At 42.4% G+C, this 19,344-nt stretch overlaps 1 protein-coding gene across 6 annotated transcripts in view; it reads right to left on the minus strand.

Moving 5' to 3' along the window:
- Window positions 1–19,344, minus strand: part of LOC105860097 (mitogen-activated protein kinase 8) — a 134,766-nt gene that overhangs the window by 66,629 nt on the left and 48,793 nt on the right. The window contains exons 3-4 of one of the 6 annotated variants that reach the window (XM_012744555.3): window positions 18,763–18,946; window positions 17,266–17,321 (exon numbers count right to left, since the gene is read on the minus strand). The exons of 4 other annotated variants lie outside the window; for them this stretch is intronic. The gene's annotated coding sequence lies outside the window, so the exon portion shown is untranslated. The remainder of the gene's footprint in view (window positions 1–17,265; window positions 17,322–18,762; window positions 18,947–19,344) is intronic. One more of the 6 variants, XM_012744558.2, reaches the window with a different exon arrangement.

Below are 19,344 nucleotides of genomic sequence, written 5' to 3' on the forward strand. Positions count from 1 at the left end.
CTCGCTGTACGGAGAATTGTTTCTTTCACGTTTACTCTGGTCAGCCTAGGTGGCGAGGTGATTGCCTTTTCACATTGAGTCTCCCAGGAGTTCTGTGTGCTTCTTGTATTTGGATATCAATATTTCTGGTCAGGCCTGGCATATTTTCCTCCAGTATTCCGTGAAATAAGTTTTCCAGCCCTTGTGAATGTTCCTCTTCCCCTTCCGAAATCCCAATCAATTGGATATTTGGTTTTTTAACATAATCCCACACTTCCTGTAAACTTTGGTCTTGTTTCTTGTTTCTGTCTTCCCTTTCTTCCTCTGATTTGTTTAGAGCATAGGCATAATCTTCAAGTTCTGAGATTCTTTCTTCTGCATGGTCCATCTGTTCTTTAGGCTTTCCACTGAATTATGAAGATCCTTAATTGTTTCCTTCATTGCCAGAATTTCTGTTTGGTTTTTCTTGATAGTTTCAATTTCTTTGGAGAATCTTTCATTCATTTCCTGTATTGTTCTTGTGGTTTATCTATGTTGTAATTCTATTTTCTCTTCAATTCCATTTAGTTTTGTAGCAATCCATATTCGGAAATCTTCCTCTGTCAGTTAACTCATATCATGTAAGTTGGTGTCAGACGATGGAAAATGAGTCTTTTACTTTGGAGGTGACTTTTCTCTCTGGTCCTTCATGTTTACTGTAAACTTTCGCTGGTTTTTTCTCATCTGGATGCTCTACTGAGGATCGGAGATGCAGGGATTGGATTATGAGCTAAAATCAGTGGTGCTTGAGCTGCCAGGGACCACTGAGAATCTCCACTGAAGGGTGAAAAATATCCCTTTTCCGTGTGTCACCAGTGAAGCTTTAGTCGCTGCAGACCCCTGGGGAGGATCCATGGAGGATGGCTCTAGCCCCCTCTTCCGCCCCTTCCCCGGCAGAGCTCAAGCGGCTGGGGTCCGTGGACAAGTTCCGCTGAGGGGTGGAAAATTTCTGTGCCCTGGTGGTGGGTCTTGGGCCACTGGAGACCCTTGGGGAGGGTCCGTGGAGAATGGCTCTCGCCCCCCCCCCTTCTGCCCTTTCACCAGCAGAGCTCAAGTGGCTGGGGTCCGTGAACAAGTTTCGCCAAGGGGCGAAAACTTTCCGCATGTCCCCAGGCAGTGGGGCTTGGGCTGCTAGAGACCCCTGGGGAGGGTCCGTGGAGGATGGCTCTCATCCCCGCTTCTGTCCCTTCACCGGCAGAGCTTAAGTGGCTGGGAACCGTGGACAAGTTCTGCCGAGGGGTGAAAACTATCTGCACGTCCCCAGTGGTGGCAGGGCGTGGGACACTGGAGACCCCTGGGGAGGGTCCCAGAGGATGGCTCTCACCCCCTCTTCCGCTCCCTCGCTTGCTGCGCTTGGGCTGCCACCCGAGTCCACCGGGCAACTCAGTCAAATGAGCAATCTGTCTCACTTTTCTGTCCCTTCACAAGCGAGGCATAAGCCTCTGGTGTTTATAGATCTCCCAGCAAAGGCGACCTTACACTGTGCCCTGGAGATTTCAAATTACTTTCCACTCCTGGCTTCTCTCCAACCTGCCTGCCTGTCCGTGTTACCTCTTCACGCAGTCTTCAGGCACTTCCCTGCTTGTGTGGGCGTGGAGGTCAGTGAAGAAGAAGTCGTCCCCCTGTGGAATTGATCACACATCCGTTTGGCTGGCCGCTGAGCGCGGCCAGCTTGCACTCCAATCCCCACAGTACCACACAGATTCTCGGAACTTCACAGCAAATCCAGAGTCACTTTCCTCCTTTTCCGGGCACTGCTGCCCGTCGAAGCTTCCCTGCAATTCTGTGAAGCTGATCCTGTGGGAGAACTACCCACTCAAGTGATTCAGGCTGCCTTCTTCACCTCCCATTCCAAGAGCAGAGAGCCAGGAGGTCATCCCTAGTCCGTCATTTTTGACAATTGCAATCAGGTTTTTAAAGATCAATTCGTAAGATAGATTTAATTTTTAATTGAGCTTACCTGAGTAGGTTTATTACATTCCAACCACAAAATGATGCTAAGACAGGTATACCTTCAAAATATCTATATTTTGAGTAGGATGCCTTTAACTAAACAGCAGTAGACACATGAAATTATTAAGCTTCAGAACTTGTTTCCAGGACTTCATTTAGACATTCAAATTATCTATTAAAGATCTCAGGACTCTACAGCAGTATTCTCAGCAGTAACATAGGTACCATGTTTCTGGCCACTTTTTATTTTTATTTTATTTATTTATTGAGGCAGGCTCTTGCTCTGTCACCCTGGCTGGAGTCCAGTAGCATCATAATAGTTCACTGCAACCTCAAACTCCCAGGCTCAAATAATCCTCCTGCCTCAGCCTCCCGAGTACCTGGAGCATGTGCCACCACACCGGGCTAATTTTTCTAATTTTTGTAGAGACAGAGTCTTGTGCTTGCTCAGACTGGTCTTGAACTCCTGGCCTCAAGCAATCAGCTAGTCTAGCTACTTTTTAAAGAACAATAACAACAAACTTTAAGTAACAGAAACAATATGGGTGTGACATTACCCACTTCAGTTAGTTGGTATCCAAGATTCTAAAATTACTTTGTACTCAAATTGACAAGAATCTCAAAATATTAGAAATCTGGTTCTGGGCTGCTCAACTCTATCTAAATAATTAGTGTTAGGAGCTAAAAAGTAAAAAGGCAATGCCAATTTCCCAATGGCATTCAAATGAATAAAAGTAGCTAACTTAATTTGTAAAAATACATTATTTCTCAAGGTACTCAAAAGATATTTCAATTTTAAGTCTAAGAAAAATTCATAAATTTCTATAAAATTTTTATGAGTTTTTACACAAGAAAGAATGCCTAGCTTTAAAGGCACCTTCATCCAAAGTACTATATTGGGTTAAATCTTCACCTATCCAAAAACTTGGTTACACAAAAAAACTCATTCCTTAAGACAGATTCAAATGCCTCAAATTTTCTAATAACTTTTGCCAAGTACCTTACTAATAAGATTCTCAGGCTCATGAGAGAAGAAAATGTTGATCACATTCAACAACCACTAGAGACACTTCTTAAAACCATAAGTTAAGAATAGCAAATGAGAAGTATTCCAGATACATTTTATAGAGAAGTTTATTCATAGTATTTAATTCCACATATAATTATCACTAGTTTATCTTGCCACCAATGTAATTATGATCAGATTTTTTAAACAGTGCTAGGTAAGTGTTAGAAAACTTGATTCTGTGACAAATAGCTTTCCATAATTAAGGGGTCTGCTCCTACCAGAAAAAAACAATCACTGAGTTTTACAGAAAATTATGTCCTGTTTCTGAATCTGAAAGCTCAACAAGATGGGGAAAAAAATAGTATTTCCATTTGATTATGATAACCAAATATGACAAATTTAAGTTGAAAACTTGCAAGAATAGTATAAAGTTTAATTGTCCAGCTAAAACCTGTATCAATCACTCAGAAATTGCTTCACTTTTATGCTTTAGTTCATCTTCAAGTTGCCTATCACTGGATAAAGCTTGGGCCATAAAAAAAAATTTTTTTTTCACCACCATAAAGTAATATTAATAATAAAGACAAGAAACTAAAAACAAAAGTTTGTTTTTCCTGTATAAATCTGCAGCAGATATATTTACATATTTCTACTATAATCCTCTTTTCCCCTCCCCAAAAGAGATTTAAGACTTTCTATAGTTCAATAACTATGTATGGGAAAAGTTCACAAAAATCATTTAAAGGCAATTTAAATAAAACATGAATATTTACCACGTCAGGTGGCAAAGTGAGAAAATGGCTTTGTTTCTTGTGGTTTAGATTTTTTGATTCATGAATGTCAACAGTGCTAACTAAAGGTTAAGTGTTTATTTATACTGTGATATTGTGAAATACATATTTGGTCTTGTCCAGTTTCCTTGAAATCTCCGAATTGGTAAATGTCTTTTTGTAAGCTAATGAGTTGACTGATGACAGGGGAATCAATCATGTGATTAGAGGACTGAAACTTTCAGTCCCTCCAACTCCAGGAGGGAAGGAGAGCTGAAGGTCAGAAGGTCTAGTTGGTAAACCAATGGCCAAGGTCAACCATGCCTATGAAATGAAGCTTCCATAAAAACCCAAAAGGACTGACTGAGTTCTGGGGGCTTCCGGCTAGTTGAACAGATGCAAGTTCTGGAGGGTGGCATACCTGGAGAGGGCACGGAAGCTCTGTGCCCTTTTTCCCATACCTCACCCTATGCATCTCTTCCATCTGGCTATTCATCTGTATTCTGTATCCTTTATATTTAATAATAAGTGGATAAATGTAAGTAAAGTGTTTCCCTGAGTTCTGTGAACCACTCTAGCAAATTAATCAAACCAAAGGAGAGGGTGGTGGGAACCCCAATTTACAGCTGGTAAGTCAGATGCACAGCCGCAACCTGTGCTTATGACTGACATCTGAAGTGGGGGGGCGGTCTTGTGGGACTAAGCCCTCAACATGTGGGATCTGATGCTATCTCCAGGTGGACGGTGTCAGAATTGAACTGAATTAGATGATAACCCGCTGGTGTCTGCTGGAGAGAAATCCTCATACATTTCAGTGATGAGAGGTCACAAAAGTATTCTATGTTGTGAGAGCATAGTAAAAGCCACTAAGTTTTTTTTCTCCATATCCTCAGATATACCTAAAGGGGTCTCTACCAATTTTCAACTATAACACAGTTAAGTGTTTTGAGGGAAAAAGATCCTTGAATAGTAGTATCAAATGCAACAAACTTGACTTGATGCAACAAATGACAAAGAGGAAGAAGGTCTCAGAAAACATAGCACACAGGAAGCACTAAGTACAAGAAAAAAATAGTCCTAACAACTATAAATAGTCCTATTTATAGTCCAACTATAAATAGTCCTAACAACTATAACACAGTTAAGTGTTTCGAGGGAACAAAATGCTTGAATAGTAATATCAAATGACTTGATGCAACAAATGACAAAGAGGAAGAAGGCCTCAGAAAACATAGCACACAGGAAGCACTAAGTACAAGAAAAAAGTAGTCCTAACAGCACTCAAACGCCCCAACAGAATTATACCCCTGAGTAATAATCAGTACCTATGATACTCCTGAGGCATTAAGAAATTAAATGACCAGTGGACTTCACCTCAGAAAGGCTAAGAATTTTTTATAAAGAATATGGCTAAGAATTTTTTATAAAGAAGCTAATGAAAGTTATTTTCTAAATGTCAGTATAATGGGGAGATATTTTTAAAATCACATATAATACACATCTTTCATTGGCAATAAACATACTGCCAAAAAAGTCAGTTACAATAACTGAGTTCAGCCTTTTGACTGAATCCAAATTTTACAGAACAAATCTTTTAATAAAGGGATTTGTTCTGTAAAGTTTGGATTCGGCCGAGGGGCTGCACTTGGGGATCTGGAGGGCTCACGTGTGGCCCTAAGAGAAGCACTCACAAATCCTGTGACCTGCTCAGTCAACCCTTTTAACCTCTCTTGAGTTTTTTCACAAATTGCTTAAAGTTGGCAAGCACATTTTCTCTGGCTACTTTGACTTCCCACTCCTTAAATGTACACAGTACCCAAGTGGACCTTATTACTTTATATTTGATGGCAAATTCATGGCTCAAATTATGATCTCCCATGTTTTTGCTTCTATCTTGACCTCTCTCCTATATTTTCCACTGCCCCTTGGTCATCTTGGTATGAATGTTCCATAGGTATTCAAACTAGAAATGGTGAAAATCCAACTTTAATTCCTTCCAAAACTAACTCCCCCTTCCATGTTTATTTCTTTTATTGGTACTAATATTCTTCGAGCAACACAGGCTGGAAATAGCCAAGAAGCTACTGGTTCATTCTCCTTTAGTGTCTCAAACTGAGTTACTCACTTATTCTTTACAAGTAAGGACCTCAGGCTTTTAACAACTTACTTTTCCATTAGTCCTGTCTTTCTTTTTCCTGTTTCCTTGCTCAGTTTATTTTCCATGGTCCATTAGTTAGATGGCAATGTGCCATTATCTCTGCCCTGCTCTCTCCTGATATACCAATCTGAAGTCGCACAGCATGGGCCAAACTAGTTGTCTTTTCCTTTTGACCCTATAACTAGACTGAAGAACAAAACAAATACAATGATGTATATTGGTGCTGTGTTTTAAATTCAAGGCCTCAAATCTAAGCCAGGGAAAAAGTCCTAATTACCTTAGTCAGTTACCTGCTCTAATTTCTACAATATCTATTCCAAACAGTCCCCCTGCTCCTTAAATGTTCAACCCTACTTACCTTTTAGATAATCCTAGAGAAAATAAAATTCAGGAAATACCTCAACCTCCAACCACTAAACCAATTTCCACACACTTATTTTTGCTCTGAATAACTCTCTTATCTTAACTGATTATCGCTCTTTCTCCTAGCACTAAAATATAATCAAAAGCAAGACCCTGCTATTTTAAAAAACCTTACTTCAGTGTCTTAACCATCTCTAGCCACTGGCTCCTCTCCCCTTCCCCTCACAGCTAAATTGCGTAAGCACTGTTTCTATTTGCTACTTTGATCTCTTCACCTCAAAAAGTCCTCAATCCCATTTCCCCATTCACAAGTGCCATTAAACTCTTTCACCCAGGCTCCTTGTTTCTTTTTTTTTTTTTTTTTTTTTTTTTAAACCTAGGAATACATCTCTATTGGCTCCTTGTTTCTGAAATCAACAGAACTTTACTCTGCTCAGCAGCACTCTCCTGCCTAAAACATTTTTCTTAGATTTCTCAAAATATTTCATACTCCCGACTGTTCTCGCACCCTTCTATTCCTTCCCAGACTCCCTTACAGGCTCCTTTCCTACTTCCAGCCCTGTAATATGATTCTCTTCAGGGTTGTCTTGGCCCTCTTCTTTTGCTATCCTCTTCCAGGGTAATTTCATCTACTCTCATGGCTTCAGTTACCACCTAAAACAAAATAATTTCAAATATTTATCTACTACATAACTTTTTTCTCTGCTCTAGATGTACACATTCAAAGGTCTACTAGACATCTCTACTTAGATGTCTGAAAACTACCTCAAACTCTGCATATAAAAAAATGAATTCTTCATCTCCCTCAATCCGCACCAAATCTGCTTCTATGTTCCTCCACCTCAGGGACTGCTATCATCATCCGCTGAGGTACTCAAGCCAGTACAGACATCATCCTTGACACCCTTCATCCTCCCACACTCAAACTCCCATGCCATTCTGGAGCTTCAACATTTGATCTAGCACAACATGTTCTCTTCTTACTCACCGCACTAACTCAGGCCAACATTATCTACTGCCTAGATTACTATATTCTCCTAAAAGGATTCCCTGCCCTCAATTCCATTCGCTGCAGTCAGAGTAGTATTTGAAGTTGGTTCTTTCTGAGAAAACTGCCTAGCCCACAACTCCCTGCACCCCCTCAACTGTAAGAAGGATAGGCTTTGAAGCAGTTATGTTTAAGCTATATAACCCTGCCCTCCTAGCTACAGCTACTCAGACCAAGGATAGACAACTGACATAGGAGCCAATCAGACTCTCCAGGGGGATTTTGAAGTGGGAGACAAACTCAAAAGGCTGTGGGTTAGAGAAGCAGAGAATCCAATATACACAGACAGAACTAGGAAGCAGACTTGAGAGACAAGACACTCTGTGATACCAAAGAGGCAGAAGCACCTTATACTAACTGATAACCATGCCTGGTTTTCTGAGGTCCAGCTGTATTTCCTACTCTTGCATATGCTGAATTTCTCTGGATCACTTTGTCTTTTACTTATGTTTCTGCCTTAGTTATAAGACATCCTTAGCTAAAATAATCCTTCTACCATGCAATTTTAATCCTGAACTCCCTTGCTTGAACTCATGCTATGGTTTCCTCTGTTCATAAGATAAAACCCAAGTCTTCTTTAGGGGCTGGGCCAAGAATCAAGGGATTCCAGGGACTTCAGGACTCTGGATAATTTGGCCCTGGTCTCCTCTCTTGCTAGATTTTCCTCCCTCTTCAATCCCAGGACCTAGCCACACTGGACTGCTTTAAAAGTACCACAATCTCACTGCCAAGTCAACATGAAGTTGTTTTTGTTATCCTAATTAGTTGTCAAATTGTGTTGATTTTACTCTCATGTCTTGGTAAATTAGCTTTTCCATTTCCATAGGTACTGTCCTATTTCAAAGCTCATTTCTTCTTCTCTAAACTAATTCAATGATTTCATAACTAATCTCCCTGCCTAACTTTACCCCATTCAAATCCATCCTATCTCCTATACCAAGTAAGTATGCAAGAGATGTTAATTCTCTCTCTCCTTTGCCTCTAGAACAAAGCACATTCAGCTGAAATACTTTTTATTTCTTAAACATATTAAACTTTTCTGCCTTTATGCCTCTATTTTCCTTATGTGAAATGCCCTTATCTACTATTGTTGCGGCAAGTGACCAGCGATTGACCAGGGAAAGAACCAAGCAGCACACAAAGGGTCGGAGAATTAGCTTTTATTTTGCCGGCGGGCTCAGAGGGGCACACCATCAAACTGAGCAACGATTCCTTATTTTTCCCCAGTCTTATACATTTACACAACCAATCAACTATTATCTCATTAGTGGATCAGCCATAAGCTTTCACATGTAGTGCATTTTGTCTCAGGGCCCTCGGGTAGGGGCCCCTCCCTATCATTAGTAGGATCAGCTGGAAGCTTTACATGAATCCAATCAGCAGGGCTCTCGGTCGGGGTTTTTTCCCTATCATTAGTAGGATAAGCTTCACATGCATCCAATCAGCAGTGAGGTCAGCCATGGGGCCCAAGGGTGGGGCTTTTCCCTATCATTCCTCCCTTTTGATTCCCTTATCAGTTAACACAGCAGCATCAACCTCTCTATGGATCTAATAACTGCACTGAGCAAGCAGGGTCCCATGGTTACCATCAGAAGGGTAGAGAGGTTCCACTAGGGGCAATTAAAGCCTCAAGCCTGTTCTAACTCCTGTTTTCTCTTGTGGATTCTTTCTTTTAGCCTTTTAACTTTAGTAGTTACAACTCCTAATTGATTTACATAGTAACAGCATTCTTGCCCGGAACACACAAGTCCCCGCCCCCCCTTTTTCAAGTGCCCATCTATTCCACAGGGTTTGCCAGTGAGTCTAGCTGACTTTGGAGGGATAGCAGGGAGTCCTATCCTAGCTGCTATCCCTCCCCCTATACTTGAGGGGCAGTCTGTTGTCTATTGGAGCAGGGGCTCAGAGAGCCCCAACCAAGAACAACACAGAGCTACCCTATGTAGACCCAGAAAAAAGGTTACCAAGAAGCAGTTAGTCCAGTCTCTTGGGGCGGAGACCCTGAGTCCAATTCCCAAGAAGACTGTCCAAGCCGGTGGTCTCATTCAGTCCTTGGCCTCCAGCCAGATTCAGGGGCAATCCGTCCTGTGGACTTTGTTGCACCATCTAATGGCTGGTCGCAGCATCTGTCTCAGCTCATTTCACACCAAAGTTGCATCTTACCTGCAGTAAGGCGATGCTTAACCCTTTGCACTCACTTGCTTTTTTCTCATTATCCACTCGACATTATCCACATTTGACATCCGAGTGCAAAGGGTTAAGATATCTACCCAGCGTAGTTGTGTCTCTTAACAGAGTTTGGCCAACGTAACCTTGAGGGTTCAGTTCATGCGCTCCACTTTCCCTGAGCTCTGGGGCCTATCCACAGAATACCTAATGCCTTGGAGAGGAGAGCTGCTGCCGTCCGTGTAGAGCCACAGGTCAGGCGCTGGCAACGGACTGTCTTTCAAGTCTGGCCGGCTTGCACAGACCTCCTCCACGGCCTCGGCACAGTCATGGTCCGGGGGCCCTGGCCCGGTAGGAAGGAAGGTGGCAGGGTTTAAGGTCCGCAGTTTCGATGGTGACTCGTGGGTTTTCACACAGCAGTCCCTGGTACTGCACCAGCTGACTGCTAGAAAGCCATCAGTGCCCTGATGTGTTCACCAAAGCCACTGCTGTGTGCGGGACCTGCATATACACATTCTTCCCAAGCGTAAGCTTGTCCACCTCCTTGACCAGCAAGACGGTCACTGCCAGTGCCCGCAGGCAAGGCGGCCATCCCGACACTACCCAGTCCAGTTGTTTGGACAGATAATCTACTGGCCTCTGCCAGGGGCCCACAGTCCGCGTCAGCACCCCCACAGCTACCTGCTGCTTCCCACCGCTGAGGGAGCCTGTTCAGCCTCCTCAAGCCGGCCCGGAGCTCCCGCACCGTCTGTTCCAGCGTCTTCTTCATCCATTCCAGGTGTGCACGTGTGTCCTGCTCCTTCTTCAGCTCCTCGGCCATCATGGCAGCATCGGTGATGGCCTGTTGGGCCTTCTCTGCCTCCCGCCTCCCCTGGACAGCCTCCTCCACCTCCCCACTCAGCTGGGCCAAACCCGCCTCGAGCTTCCTCTTCTGGTTCAGAGGCCTGTGTTCTGAGAATGCAGGATGTTAGGTTGAGGCGCTCGGTGGCCTCCAGCAGCTCCTGCTCCGCCAGCCGCCGGCTGCGCTCACCCTGCTCCCGCGCAGCCCGCAGCTCCTGCAGCTCCGAAGCCAGCAGCGCGGCCGGCGCCCCAGGGCCTGCGCCTGCTCGCGGAGCTCAGCCGCCACTCCTCTTCCCGCCCTGCCTGCTCCTCCGTCCGCGGGGCCTGCAGCAGCGTGTGGCCGCCTGGGCCTCCGTGGCCCGACACGTAGCATGGCCCAGCTGCAGCTCCAGGTCATTGAGGTCACTCTCCATCTTCTTGAGCCTCAGTGCTCCACTGCGGGCCCGGGTCTCAGCACCCAGGCCTGCAGGGACTCAGCGCACTCCTCATCTTTCTCCGCCTGCTTCTGTTTGGCCTCCTCCAGCTCCTCCATCCTCTGGATGGCGTCTGCCTCACGCTTGCAAAGCAGGTCCCGCCCCAAGAGAGGCACCGGACAGTCTGGCATGTAAAGGACCTCGTGCCTTATCTGATGGCCCCCCATTTGGCATACCTGGGACTGGCAGACGGGTCTGGCTACCCGAGTCCCAGTAGCTCTCACTATAGTTGTTTCCCGTTTTGTAAGTGGGGCCATGGGGGTTATCACAACTGAGCGTTCTGCTCCAGTGTCCACCTTGAATGTCATTTGTTGGCCCCCTACTTTCATCTTGACTGTGGGTTCCCAAGGGCCAAGAGTGAAGGAACCTGGATGGCCCAACTCAGAGTCAATGCCAGTGAGCCCCACGAGCTCTTGGGCTTCTGGTTTCTGTTGGATAGTCCTGAACGGAGCTCTCCCTTGGCACAGGTGACTTCTCTTGTGGGGACATTCATTCTTCCAGTGGCAGAACCCCTCGGAGTTGGCACACTGGTCTCCCACCAGGGGCGCCCATCCTCTGGTTTCCTCCTTTCGTGGGGGTCCGGGCTGCTTGGACGGGTCGGATCTACCGAGGACAGCAGCCAGGAGGGCAGCCTTTTTCTTCATCCTCTGATCTTTCTCCCTCTGAGTGGTCCGGTCCCGGTTGACGTACACCTTCTGGGCCACTTCCATTAACTGCGTGATGCTCATGCCTGCGAATCCTTCGAGTTTCTGCAGCTTCCTCTGGATGTCGGAGGCCGATTGCCCGACGAACGCTGCATTCACCGTTCTCTGGTTTTCGGCTGCCTCCAGATCAATAGGTGTGTCTATCCGGTATGCCTCACAGAGGCGCTCGTAGAAGTCACTGGGTGACTCCTCTGGCTTCTGGGTAATTAGGAAGCTTGTTCGTGTTGCTCGGCTTTTTGGCCCCTTCCCGCACTCCTTGGAGAAGAGCCTCTCGGTCCCGCTCGAGTGCCGCTGTCCTTCTGGTGCGCTGAAACCCCACTCTGGGTTGGTCTCGGGCACCGCTCGTGATGCCCACTGTTCCACATCCGGGTGCCCGCCGGCGCCCGCTCGTGCAGCCACTTCCGAGTTCCAGTCATGAGCCAACGCCGTTCTTCCGTACTGAAGAGAGACAGCAGGAGTTGCCGGCATCTTCCACGTGGGGCGGTGAGTGTGGAAGGTAGACTCCAGGAGGTCGACGAGGGCCCGCGGTTTCTCCGAGTAGGACGGGGTGTGGTGTTTCCAACTCAACAGATCGGTGGTGGAGAAAGGCTGATAATACAGGGCAGGTTGCCCCGGCTGGATGGTTCCGTCATCCCGAACCTGCGGCGGACCTCGCATTTCACGCAGAGGCATCTGGAAGGCCAGGGTAAGGGGTTGGGCAGACCGCAACCTGCGGCGAGTGCCCGGGAGGGTGGCGTGACTTGCGGGTTGTAGGCAGTGGTGGGTCCTCGATCGGGTCTCTTTGCCTTGAGACCACGGACCCGAAGAGCTGCTAGAACCCAACTCTGTCCCTTGTCAGAACAAAATCGAACCCAAGGGGGCATCTTCAGCCATGAATCTATGTATGGGAATTGATCTGAGTGACCTGGAGTCCCAGTCACCACTCTCCATAGTGAACATATGAAATTTATCAGCATACACCTTAGAACTGTTGGCTTGGATTCGGACCCTTCCATGTTTTAACTGGTTTAACCAGCGCTTCCATTTCCTACATCACCGACAACACTCCTTTTCTGAACCTTGTCCCTGCCCAGACTCTAGTCCCTGCTCCAGCTTCTCCCCTTTCTCTTTCGTTACAAGACAGACAAGACAGGCAAGGGGTAGGGGCTTCTTTCAGGTGTCCGCCTGGCTGGGTCCCTCGAGGTAACTTAGGCGTGTCTTGGCTAAGGCGTACCTGGTATAGAGGCCAGTCACGGGGAGTAAATCGCTGTTATGTTGTATGATGCTGCCACAGAACTGCAGGTTAGGACCCACTCAAACCCCGTAGCCGAAGCCATGGGGCTACAGACACAATGACCACAGCAGTCACTGTGTTCCTTCCACTCACACATTCACACAGAGGTTACACATTCCCTCCCCTGGGGGGACCCTATCCTTACGAGGTGATCAGGCTCCTCTTCCGTCTTGCTGACAGCCTATCCTGGGCGGGTCCTGGCCTCTGACTGATCCTTGCCTCCAGAGTGTCCAGTGAGTCCAAGGCTCTGTGGCCGGCGGGAGCTTAGAGGTCCCGCTATCCGCCATGCTTGTCCCCGATCTGCTGGCTTCAAGGGGCCAGCGTGGTCTGCTTTCCCGGTCAGGGAACCAAAATGTTACGGCAGGGCTCAGAGGGGTTCGCTGGGGTTTTTTCCTAACACTATCTCCAAGTGTTCAAATATAAGCCATCATAGAGGCCAGAAAATGGTACTTTTCATACAATTTTACCTCTACTTCTCATGATACTTAGTATTTTTTATATTGTACTAAATGCTACTGACATATCTTTTTTGTCAACTAAGAAATGTTAAGTTTCTTGTTTATGCAAATAAAACATGTAACACAACATAAATGAAGCAACTGAGTTTTTAATGTTCACAAATATTTCTCATAACAATTATAGCTATTTACAATATTAATAAAATTACATTTGTCTACAAGATAAATTTTTCATATTTAGAATGTTTTCATTACAAAAGATTGATGGTGTGTTCTGGTTAATGACATCTTTTAAACAACAACTTGAAATTTATTTTCTATTAACTAAAATGGTCTCAATTTTAAGGGTGCGCAGATAACCATGTTATCTAAATCAAGATTAAATTTTCCTTTTTGGGCTTAGTACCTCAGATGTTCTTAGTCCAACACCTACTCATTCAGTTAAATTTTTAAGTCCCAAAACAAAAGTGAAATAGTATTTGGTGATTAAACAGCATGAAGGATTCAAGGAAGCAAGATTATTTTTAAGCAGCTACCAATTGCAATAATAAAGGTTTCCAAATATTCAAGCTGATTCAGAATAGTCAGTTGTTCACAGGGCAAACAATTTACTTTTCAATCCCATACAGCAGTATTTTCTAAGCTATGAGTTCCAACCCACTGATGGGTCATGAAATCAATCTGGTTGATTAGAATTGTTTTTTAATGAAATAGAAGAAAATATGGAATATCGGAATGTAGCTCATGGCATAAGTATAAATATTTGTGAAACTTAAACTGTTAAGTTAAATTAAGTTTGGCACAGAGTGGCCTCCATACTTGGCCCAAAGCTGACTCTATACAGAGTGAACTATGTAAAACTATGTAAACAACTATGTAAACAAAGTGAACTATGTAAGGTAGGAGAATACCCTTGTAACTAAGCAACTCTCAGCCAATCATAAACTGAAAGCTGCCAAATTATGCCCAAATAAGGCAAACAACAAACCGCACCAATCAGGTAATGTCTGTAAGGTATTTCCTGTTTTCCCCTGTTATAAACAGAGCTGACTGTAGATAGGGGCATTTGGAACCATCTTTGGTTCATGAGTGCTACCTGGTTCTAAAATCTTTCTCTTGCTCAAATAAACTTTGTTCAATTTAAAAGGTTTTTGTTTTGTTATTTTTGTTTTAACAATACACACATGAGTGTGTTGAATTACAGTAAGAGTTATTTTTTCCCCATTTGGATCACAGTCAAAACAGCAAACCAATGATATTTACAAGACATAGGGACTTAAAATATATATTTAAAAAATGTTTCTCTAGCTCTTGGGAGGCCGAGGCGGGCGGATTGCTCAAGGTCAGGAGTTCAAAACCAGCCTGAGCAAGAGCGAGACCCCGTCTCTACTATAAATAGAAAGAAATTAATTGGCCAACTGATATATACATAAAAAAAAAAAAAAATTAGCCGGGCATGGTGGCGCATGCCTGTAGTCCCAGCTACTCGGGAGGCTGAGGCAGAAGGATCACTCGAGCCCAGGAGTTTGAGGTTGCTGTGAGCTAGGCTGACGCCACGGCACTCACTCTAGCCTGGGCAACAAAGCGAGACTCTGTCTCAAAAAAAAAAAAAAAAAAAAAAAAAATGTTTCTTTAAAAAGCCTGTCTCATTTCCAACTAACAAAAAGTTATAGCAGGTAAAATATTTAAATATACCTAGGGTTCTCTTCTTATTACATAAGGACATTTATAGTCACTTCAAATTCAAAAAGAAAAAAAGAAGTTAAGCTGAATTCTAAAAGGATTTTCATTTGTCTTCAATTTCTTGTAGACTTTACTCACCAAGGACATTCTGCAAGCTATGAAGTATAAATATGCTGGCTATTACATTACTATATAACTGCTCATTATTGAATCAGGAAGTGACTAAGCAATATAATATGCAATTAGGTTTCAATGAAGTTGATTCACCAAGAGATAATTGTAATCCAATTGTCTGCCACAATTGTAACTCATGAGACATGCTCATTCCCTGGCTCCTTCCCTTTACTCATGTCTAAAATATCATTCAGGTACTTAGCTAACAATAATAAAATGGCCAGGAATGAAATACTCTTTAAAAACGAACAAACAAAAAAAAACCTTTGCCAAAGATCCTTTATTATATCCTATATTATTAAAAGGAAAAATTTTACATTACCCTCAAAAGATGGAATAAGAATCTTCTTAGTTTATCATCATCTTGGTTATCAAGAATTGGAAAAGCTTTGGAATTTTAATATAAGGCAACATTTATATAAATATGATGATAACATTGTCAACAGCTTATAATACATAAAAAAGAATAAAAATGTCAATATATCCAATCAATGTGTAGGAAAATTTAGAAGGTGAAGTGGGCGTATAAATTTTGTCACAGTCATGGGAGGATGACATTATTTATCTTAAATCTGATGATACAAAAGGACATCAATGGGTTCAGTCAGCAGTACCAATTATTTTTGTTTTAATAGTTGTGAAGGTCCAATCTCAACTTTGATATGTACCTAATGACTATTTCCCAATACAGTGAAAAAAGGACAAGGACTACAGAGCCAAAAAAATCATACCACAACCATAGAGAAATTAAGTACCCTTTTAAAATAACCTTTTTTTAAAATTGTTTGCTTTATTTTATTCCACTCTTGTTTCCATAACAACATCAGAAAACAGCCATATTTCCTGTTTTACACAGCTTAGCTACAAGGACCCTTAATGAAGAGAAATCAAGGTAGTTTTATAAAGACAAATTGTTATCTAGTTACAATACTGTTGATAATGTATTTTTTACATCAATAACTTGCTATCTTTCTTCAAATCATATACTATATAATCAAACTGATGAAAGTAATTCATAGTTATTAACATAGATATTAAAATAAATATAAATTATACCTGAAAAATAGGATTATTAGGTGCAAACAGTTTCTCTGGATGAATCAATAAAGCAAACAGTGTTTGCTATCATCTAAGGTTATCTTTCAAATAGACAGTAATAGTATGACTGCTCTAGTTTGGCAAGAACACTGCTTTATAATATCAAAGATCTTTTAAAAAATCAATAGTCAAGGGCAATCAATCCTTTGTTTGGAGTTTTCTGCCCTTTGGATATGAAAATATCCAACCAATTAATAGTATTAAGAATGGTTCTGCCATTTCAGAAAATAATTTTCTCTTGGTCAAAAAAATTAAAAAAACACCCTTGATGTTGAGGGTTGGGATCGAGACAGGAGAACCCCAGGAGTGGGACAGGTCTTTGCCAAGGAGCAACCTGTGGACATGTCAGTTCACTGAGCAAAAGCAGCTCAACCTTGAGGGGGACATTCCACCAATCAGGGACATCTGCAAATAGACCCCACCTTGAAGCCTGAGAGCTACAGCCTGGATGTCTGCAAACTACCGGGGATTGTAATCCGGGGGCAGAGAATGATCAAAGGATGTCTGCCCAGCAGATAAGAGCAGTTTGGTATTCTAAGCCTCAGACAATGCTCCTATCTCTCTCCAGACTTCATGTCTCAGTAAATGAGGAACTAAAGTAGAGAGAAGTAGTGATCTCTCCGTTGCTGTTTGGATTATACGCCTTACTGATGACTCACGATTTTATCTTTAACTTTTGTATACTTAGCTAGTTTACTGTTACTCTAGGAGATCTTGAAACCTAAACTCAAGATATGTACATGTAAATCAGTCACTGATGATAATTGTTTGCTGAAAGAATAAATACCGATGAGGGACTCAACTTGTAGCCTCCTGGCTCACAGGAATGCTGGATAACCCGATTTCCCCATCTATACTTTGTGTCTGTCTTCTTTATTTCCAATCTCTTGCGAAGTTCCTGCCTGGGATAAGACCTGTTGGGAGAGTCGTGAACTCCTGGCACCTTGATATCACAAAGAGCCCCAGATTCCTCTTTTGAAGGCATAGGCATCATCTTCCCAGGAGAATAAAGGATGCCTGGAAAGAATGAGGGCTTTACTGTAGGTCTGATATGGATTCAAAATTTGTCTCTCTACTTACTAGTTATCTGATCCTGAGCAACTTTTTCAATCCATTTGATTCCTTAGTTTCTTCATCTGTAAAATAGAGATATTTCTAACTGTCTTCCAGGTTAGTGGGAGATTCAAATTAAATAATGCATATTAAGTAAGAAACTGACACCTGGTAAGCATTCAACCAACTTTAGTTCCCTTTCCTTTTTACAACTCAAAACGATGAACCATAAATATAAAATATTTCTAAAGAATATACATTTAAAATTTTTTATTTACAGGCAATTATTAATAGGGACAATGTCAAAAAGATACAAAATTCTCCATTGGTTACACACATAATCTCCATCAACCATTTCATTCTACTCATTTACTTGGCTTCAGAAACTCAAGGACAAAAATTAATGCAGTAGACTTCCTATTGATAAACATGTCCTCTTTATTCATTCTGGTATCTCCCCCACTGCCTAGTCCAGTGCCAAGTACATAAACACTCAACAAATATTACTACTGAACTGAGGCAAATAGCCCTATGTGCTTAAAAAACTCTTGTAGTACCGCCATGTTCTGGAAAAGTCCCAAAATGACTATGAGTCAGAAAAAGGATAGGTTATTAACTGTATGCCCAGTTGTAGGAAATCTAAATACAGATTACTGGCAACTGAATTCTAGTCCAAAATAGCTCTTGAAAGCAAAAAATAAAACCATCTAAGCATTGTAATGCACTGTCTTTTCTTTTGATAGAAAGAACACTTCAGCTACTTTTCAGAAATTTGTAAAAACTCAGATGTTAGGAAATTTGCCATCACATACATATAATATAATATGCATTAGACTAATGGGTCCTGATAAGGGCTCATCCAGACAATTTAAGAGCAAGTAGTACTCCAAAAGCAGGAATCACAAGCAAAGCAGCAAATGTCAATCTGAGCTGCCAAAGCAGATGGAGAAAAAAGTAAGTTTAATTCTGTAAGAAAAATATCCCATTGCCCCAATTCTCCTGCATACAATAATAAGGAATATGTGTTTTTGAGAACAGTGCATTATAATCCATAAATGATATCAGATGACAAACAAGTAGATGCTAGGAAAAGATGAAGGATAAAATGGTATAAGTTTGGGTGGTATTCAGATTTTATGGATGACTAAGATGAAAACTAAGGACAATCACCTTTCCTTATGGTATTTTTCTTAAAACCATACAACCATTAGGCCACATGTAGTAAGTTGTAAAAGACATTACAAAAAAATAAGAAAGATTTCCTATCAGCCACAAAGGTCTAAAGAAGGGCAGCAAACAGTAAAACAAAACAAGAGGGCAGCTTCTGGTAGGGAAGAAAGGGAAACAGGAACAGAGGAGTGAATTTCTATGGATTAACATGAAGAAAGGAGGCCACAATTCTGCTTAGGGACTCACATCCAGTTAGGTTATAGCAATCACAGCCCACTTAGGATCCCTGCCCCCCTACAGGGATGAAGGCAAACTGAGGAAGCTAGAGGCCCTGGGGGAATGCAGAAGACTTACAGTGTAGGCCTGAGGGAGAACTAAAGGAATAAAACTCTTCCAAGTATTCAAGTGCATTCCTTCTGAAAGGTGAAATGAAGTTTAAAATTTTCAGTACTGGAGAGGCTGAGACTGCAGTACACCATGACTGGGCCTGTAAATAGCTGTTGCATTCTAGCACAGGCAGCATAGCGAGATCTTGTCTCTAAAAATAAAACATAAAAATTTTAGAAGCCACAAATTACTTGAGCAGTGTGATATTGTGGAATTCACTTAAATTCTGGAGGTACATTTTTCTCATCCATAAAACTATGGTCTTGGAATAAATTAGTGTAAGGTCATGCAACTATAAAATTTAACTCTTTGCACTCGCTTGCTTTTTTCTCAATTCCTTTATTCTACTCGGGATTTAATTTTTTAAATACCCCAGATTTTACAAAGCATGGCAGTAGAATAAAAAACTGGAGTTTCTTTTCATACAAACTTATTTGGATTTTTTTAAATTTCAAATTATTGGTACATTCAAAGAGTAATTTTAATCTCTATAATTTTTCATGGTGTGATTTTTTTGAAACATTCACCCACATGAAGACCTGGTTTACA

This window comes from Microcebus murinus, chromosome 14 (assembly GCF_040939455.1).
Source record: "Microcebus murinus isolate Inina chromosome 14, M.murinus_Inina_mat1.0, whole genome shotgun sequence".
NCBI lineage: Eukaryota > Metazoa > Chordata > Mammalia > Primates > Cheirogaleidae > Microcebus > Microcebus murinus.